We start from the raw sequence: 7,590 nt of genomic DNA on the forward strand, positions 1-7,590 counted from the left end.
GCCCGCGCTTCTGCCGCCCAAGCCCGGAGAGGGAGCAGGCGCGACGGGCTGGGGAGAGGCGCGCACGCTTCTCAGATTCGCACAGTGACGCTGGGACCCAGGCCAGGGCGGAGGTACGAGCCGCCAAGGAAGGCCTGCGCCTCCCAAAACTGGGCCCGTGCTGTCTGTGTCCTGGGACGGCAAGTAGGCGCCAGAGAGTTTCTTTCTTTCTTTCTTCCGAGTCAATAGTATATCCTTCCCACGCCCTTCTGCTTGGGTCCAAGATTATTCTTGCCCTCTGCCTCACGGGATACTGATGGGGGGGGTACCTTATACCAGCCCTCCATGCCCATCCCTCACCCTTGCCAGCTGGAAGACAGGGACTGGGTAAAAGTCGGATGTAGACAATTTTAAATGGATCCTCGTGGATTCGTGTGATTCTTACGGTGAAGCAAAATACTATTGACCATGTCTTAGTTAATAGGCAGCACCACCAAGATCACACATCCACCGATTCATGGAGTTGGTGGTGCTAAAATGTAGTTCTGAAGCATGCTTCCTCCTGATTTTTGTACTGGACCACCCCAAACTCACCATCCAATCTTGATCATGTCCACAGTTGCAGCTTACATCAGAAAAAATTATGAATCCACTGCTCTGTGTTGTTGCCAAGGTGCAAAAACATAGTTCTAAAGCATGGATCATGGATTCTCAAGATTTATATATTTTGTCACCCCAGATCCACTGTCCAGTTACATATCATGTCATTGGCCACAGATTATACTGCAAAAATCACAGATTCATTGCTTAGTGGTGCCGCCACAGCACAAAAATGTGATTCCAAAGCACGGATACTCATGGATACTCAGGATTTTTATATTCAGTGACCCCAAACTCACTATCAAATCACTATAATGTCCATAGCCACAGATTGCACTGCAAAATCACGATCTACTGTTTGTGGTTATGCTATGGTGCAAAAACATTCCAAAGTACAGATTCTCACGTATCCTCAAGATTTTTACATTCAGTCACCAAGTCATCATCAAGTCACTCATCACATCTGTGGCCACAGATTGCACGACAGAAATTACAGAACTACTGCTTTGTGTTACTGTGCCACAGTATAAAACATGAATGCAAGACACAGATCCTCAGGCATGTTCATCACTTTCCTTGAGATCAAACAAAACTCACCATCCAATCACTTAACACATCCATGGCCACTAAAATCCATGGCTTCCCCATTTAAGCTTTTTAAAATTAATATTTTGCTGCAGCGGTATATTGGATAGCTTGATAAAAATGATGACTCAGTGTACAGCAGCAGTGAACAAAGCAAACTCTAGGTTGGGGATAGTTAGGAAAGAAATTGAAAATAAAATGGTCAGTATTGTGAAGCCCCTGTGTAGTTCTGTTGCGTGGTCCTTTTTGGAATACTGTGTACACTTTTGGGTGCCATATCTGAAGAAGGAGGGGGAGGTGATTGGATTTATACCCAGCCCTTCACTCGGAGTCTCAGAGTGGCTTACAAACTCCTTTCCCTTCCCCTCCCTACAACAGACATTCTGTGCGGTAGGTGGGGCTGAGAGAGCTTTAAGAGAACTGCTCTTTCAAGGACAGCTCTGACAGAACTATGGCTTGCCCAAGGGCATCCAGCAGCTGCAAGTGGAGGAGTGGGGAATCAAACCACGTTCTCCCAGATTAGAGTCCGCACACTTAACCACTACACCACTATACGCTACGGCAAAGCTGGGAAAAGTGCCGAAGAGAGTATACCCTTTCTGTCTGGGATGGTTGTTCTATATTCCATGATGTTTGCAGCTTAGGGATGGGTGCACAGTGAGGAAGAAAAAGGACAAGGGCATGGCTAGCTGGATTGGCCAAATCTGCCCTGGTGATCAACAGGATGACAGATGTCACAGCCTTCTATGCCTGTAGCCATTACTACATCCTCAGGCAGTGAATTCCACAGGTTACTCAGTGAATAAAGAAATACTTTCTTTTGTCCACACTGAATCTACAGCTTATCAACTTCACCAGTTGAACCTGAGTTGGAGTATTGTGTGGGGGGAGGGGGATTTTCTCTATCACTTTCGCCACCTCATGTATCGTTTTATAATCCTCTGTCATGTTCCCCCTTATCTGTCTTTTTCTAGACTGAAATATCCAGTACTCTTCAGCCTTTCTCCCTTTAATCATCTTGATTGCTCTCTGCCCTCTTCTAAATAGATTGATAAGCAGGTAGGCTCTAGAGGGAATCGGGCAGTCATTTAAGACTTTAAAGATAAAATCCAGTGCTTTAAAGCTTGGGACCAGAAAAGGGCCAGCGGCCCGTGAAGATGTTGTAGAGTAACCATAACATTATCCTCACATCCTGCCCTGCTAACAGCCAGAGAGCCACACACTGGAACAGTTGTCATTTCTGGATGCTTTCTAAAAGTAGCCTATCAAAGAGCAGACTACAATAGATGTAGCCTAAGGAAAGGTTTGGTCATTCACTGAATTATCCAGTCTGGCTGTGCCAGTGGAAGAGGGATGGGTTTATCATAAGGTTGCCAGCCTCCAGGTGACACCTGGAGATCTCCCACTGTTACAACTGATCTCCAAAGAACAGAGATCAGTAAAATGTCTGCTTTGGAGGGTGGACCCTGTGTTCATTGGACACCATGAACCATGAATCACTACAAACTCATTTTTCATGGACTGGTTCATGATTCATGGATGTGTGATGCAGTAGAACAGCCCCGCTGTGGGCTAGAGATGCCAAACTCACAGTGATTCTGCAGCTGCCTCTTGTCTACCTTCCCTCCAAGTTTGGTGAGGATTGGATTTATGGGGCTGAGTTACAGCCCCTCAAAGAAGGTGCCCTCAGGAAATAGACCCCCCGCAAGCTAGAGGCATCCAAGTCACAGCACACCTCCCTGGGATGCCCTTCAACTTTGGAGAGGATTGGCTGTTGGGGGGCCAAGTTGCAACCCTCAAAGCAGGTGCCCCAAGGAAAGTGCTCTCTGAGGAGTGGGCAAGTCACAGCTGTGAGCTGACCCTTCCCCTCGTGCCTGGGATGGGGGGCACCAGTCGCCCGCCTGCCCATTGGGGACATGGATTCGAGGGGGGGGTCAACCCTTCTCGTGCCCTGGAAGGAGGCACCGTTCATCCACCAACCTGGTTGTTGGGGACATGGATTCTGGAGGTGGGGGGCCAACCCTTTCCATTGTGCGCATGGGTGGCCAAAATACCTAAGGGTGGGGGGGGGTGCAGTTCCACAGGGAGGAACCCGGCAGCCACACCTGAGCTGAGTCCCTCTGCCTGGCTGTAGCAGAGAGATGCAGGGAGGATAAAGGACAGCTAAAATATCCCAGTTTGGGGGGTGCAGCTCCATGGAGAGGAACCCGGCAGCCACACTGGAGACACTCCCCAGCAAGGGAAAGGTGTGGAATGTCCGTAAAAATTACTGGATGCTAAGATTTGTAATATAGTTAGGTTTCCCCACCCACCCAGAGGAGGAGCCCAGTAGCTGGGTCTGCTTGCCAGGTGTTAGCAGACAGACAGGTGTGGGCAGGGGTCTTTTTGTAGAAAAAGAGCTGCCGGAGCTCATTAGCATAACTCATTAGCATATGCCACACCCCCTGACATCACCGGAAGTGTGTCATAAGGCCACACCCCCTGACATCACCGGAAGAGGCTAAAAAACTGTTAGCTACCTTGCACTTAGAGGAAACACTGGACAAAACCCAGGTGCCCTCAGGAGGTCCACCAGCAGGGCCAAAACTCCAGGAGCCCTCCCACTCTCAGCCAAAAATACCAGGTGCCCTCAGGAGATCAGGCAGTGGGGCCAGAACACCAGGAGCCCTCCCACTGTCCCCCCCCCCAAGCACCAAGAATATAGAGCATCCCTTGCCCCAGACATAACAACATAAGAGAAGCCAATGCTGGATCAGGCCAATGGCCCCTCCAGTCCAACACTCTGTTACACATGGGCCAAAAATACCATGTGTGAGTATGATCAAGCTAGAGGCATCCAACTCACAGCACACCTCCATGGAGAGGAACCCGGCAGCCACACTTGAGACACTCCCCAGCAAGGGAAAGGTGTGGAATGTCCGTAAAAATTACTGTATGCTAAGATTTGTAATATAGTTAGGTTTCCCTACCCACCCAGAGGAGGAGCCCAGTAGCTGGGTCTGCTTGCCAGATGTTAGCAGACAGACAGGTGTGGGTCAGATCCCTGGCCCCACCAGACACCTCCCCACTGTAGGGGAAAGGTGTGGAGAACTCCCCCTAAGGAGCCCACTGGCTGAGTCCTTCTGCCTGATTCTGGCAAAGAAGGACTAGTGTTTCCAAGCCCTGAAGCAGCAATTGTTTTCACTTTCCCTTCCCTCTCTCCCTGTCGCTGGCTGCAAACTGAACACAGCTGCATCTGAGCTAAGAGGTATATCTGCCTTCCTGCTCCCATAGAGCAGAATGGGAGCTCTCTAGTTGACCACCAGAGCTGCCAAGCAAGCTTTGGAAGCCCAGGATCGGTGTTCCCAGTGCTGCAGAAGGTCTGCTCTCATCTCTCCTCCCCATTGCCTGGGGAGTTGATTAATCAGCACTAGGCAGTCTGGCCCAACAAAGCACCCACGAAGCACCACGGATTGCCAGAGCAAAACATAGCGAGTCGTGGATTGCTTTGTTAACAAAACAATCTAGAGGACTGTTAACAAAGCAATTGCCCAAAGCGGCTGTTCACGAAGCACGAAGTGGCACTAGTCATGACGACTTTTGCTTCGTGTGCCACTTCATGCCCATCCCTAACAATGTGATGGTGGTTTTATTTTGTTTCAGTGTAAAAATCATATGAATTTATGAGGATCTCTGACTTAGCACCATATTTTTGCACCCATTGCAGCACTGCACAGTGTTTGAACTGTGTTTTTAATGGTTCAGTACATTATCCTGGTTTTGACATGTGATTTGATACTGGGTTTGGGGAAATTCTGTTTAAAAAATCTAGAAGATCCGTGTAAGTATGGCTTTTAGTTTTTTCCTTAGAGCACCTCTGGAGCTCAGCAGCTTGGATCCAGCCCTGATGCTCCTGGCAGCTGGTAGGCTCAGGAGCTGGCCCTGGAAGGGCATGACTGTTCCCTCTTACATAGGTTTCACAAGGGTTTGCAAGCAGGGCTGGATTGGAAAGGCAACCCCCCTCTCCCTCAGAAAAAGGCTGCCACCCATCTGTGGGAAGCTTTGTCTCTAAAGCTTATACCGTGGAAATCTTGTTGGTCTTTAAGGTGCTACCGGATTCGAATTTTACCCCTCCCTAGTCATGCCTCCAAAGGAGGAAGGGCTGGTTGGTGCTGAGGACTGCTGCAGGGTTAGCCAAGGCAAGTCTCATCCCACACAGGGCCAGCCCAGCTGAGGCACACAACTGGCCAAGGAAGTGTGAGTCACGACCTGCACAGGGCCAGCCTGGCCCAGGTTGGCCAAGCCTTGTCCTGTGCAGGCCCAAGTCCCGTCCTGTGGGAGGCTGGCCTGACTTGTTCATCCCAGGAGGGGGCAGCCTGACCAAGTCTTGTCTAGGGCAGGGTGGCCAGAGAGGGGCAACTGTTGACCCCACAGTCAGCCAGGGCAGGGTGAGTGTCGACGGCTGCATGGCTGGCTGAGGCAGGGCAAGTGTTTACCAGAGCAGGGCTGGCTGAAGTGGGGTGGGTCGCATCCTGTATGGGACTGGTCCAGCTGAGGTAAGTCAAATCCTGTGTGGGTATTTTTAGAGACTTGGAATTGGAATTTGTTTTTATTGTGTTTTTTGTTTTATTGTTGTGAGCTGCTTTAAGAGGCAGCATACACATTTTCTAAATGAATAAACAGATTCTGCTGTTCGCTTTGCAGTTGCCAGGTGTTAGCAGACAGACAGGTGTGGGCAGGGGCCTTTCTAGACAAATATGCAAAATATCTTTCCAAAACATAATATAGTAGAGGGATAGCAGAAAAGAAAAGTATGCTTTCTCTTGCAAGAGCTGGAGGAACAAAGAAGATACCCTTGATGAAGTGCTTCCCAGCTAGAAATGCATCATTTTCTAGGAAGCCCTACATTTTATAGGTCCTTTAGATAGAACTCCCCTTGTTCTTAGGGTTCTTTGTATGTGTCTGATGCAGCTCTCCAGCCAGAGATATTATGTTGAAGTCATGAGGAGAAAAAGATGTCTTTCCAGAGAAATTCTAATACAGTAATTCTTACTTTCTAATCAAAACTAAACTTTGTTTACTGCCTCAGCAACTTAAAATGTCTCATTTGTAACTTAGCATATAAAACAGTACTATTTGGCATATTTATTAATTTTAAATGATATAAATGCCTTATTGTCTAGGGAATTTGTCAATATAACTAATAATGAGAGAGAGAGAGAGAGAGATGCAAACTGCTGCAATATATGCTACCGTTATCCATCTTAGTTTTTCCATTTGAGACATAAGTAAGAAATTGAATAAAGAAAACAAAAATTCTCACTAAGGAAACATTTTATCTAAGATGTATGAAAATAAACAAGTAGTAGGGTGAAGGGACAAGCAGAAGTACAGGAAGAATGGAATGAAATGTAATTTTGTAAAATTCAAGCGCAACCAAGATTAATCCATTATGCTCAGTGCTTTGTTGTTGTCGTTTTAAAAAAGGAAGTGCCAGTACTCAGTATAAGGTTGTGGCAATTTCTACCTATTCCCCCCTCCCTCTGAGGTTGCCTACTAGGCTGTTCCCAAGTGTCCCCTCATTCTCTGGCTGAGTTCGGCAGGCTGGCATGCAAAGTTCAGCGCTTCGCAGAACCCTGAAAAAAGGTGCCAGTGCTCAGTACTAGTGAGTACAGTCACAAAAAAAGCTCTGGCTTTGCTAAGCTAGTTAACACCTGTCATGGGTGGGATTTCCCATTATGCCTTTCCTGTTGCTTTCATTTTTCTTGGCTTCCCAATTCACACTTCCATGGCACCATCATGCAGCTCATATACTTTAGTTCAGTAATATGTCTGCCAAAGAACAGATGGAGATATGTGTGATTTCCACCTGTATTTTAGATGAACTCTAGCCTCTTTGAATTCAGAAGTGTAATACACTGAATCACTGTGCTCATAGGCCTTTTTGCCTTGGAATTGGATGATCAAGCATCAAATGTCTTTCATACTCAGCCCTATTATATTTAAGTGATTTCATTCCTCAAATGACAACTTGTAGATGAGAATGAGAATTTTGATCTAAAGCGTTTCTTTCCTTTTCCCCCCTCTTCCTTTTTGAAAAATAACATAAACAAATGTTTAATCACTGGATGAAAGGGACTAAGTTTTGGTTTCTAAGACTCACAGCAGTATGTTTTTCTTAGGAATCTACATGTATTTAAGAAATTTATTTAGGCAGGACCTGCATTTACCTGAACAATTACTTGGCAGCCACAGCCTTTTTCCTATAGCCCAAAAGTGCAATATTTACTTATTTACCTGCAGAATTTATAACCTGCTTCCCTGCCCTTACAAAGTCCACCAAGGAGGCTAACATACATAATATTACATTTTAAAACCATTAAAAAACCCCTCCCAAACACATATCATTACAACAATTAAAAACAGTTAAAATACATATAAAACAGA

Source organism: Gekko japonicus, unplaced genomic scaffold (genome assembly GCF_001447785.1).
Source record: "Gekko japonicus isolate JY-2015 unplaced genomic scaffold, Gekko_japonicus_V1.1 scaffold210, whole genome shotgun sequence".
NCBI classification, from domain to species: Eukaryota; Metazoa; Chordata; class Lepidosauria; order Squamata; family Gekkonidae; genus Gekko; species Gekko japonicus.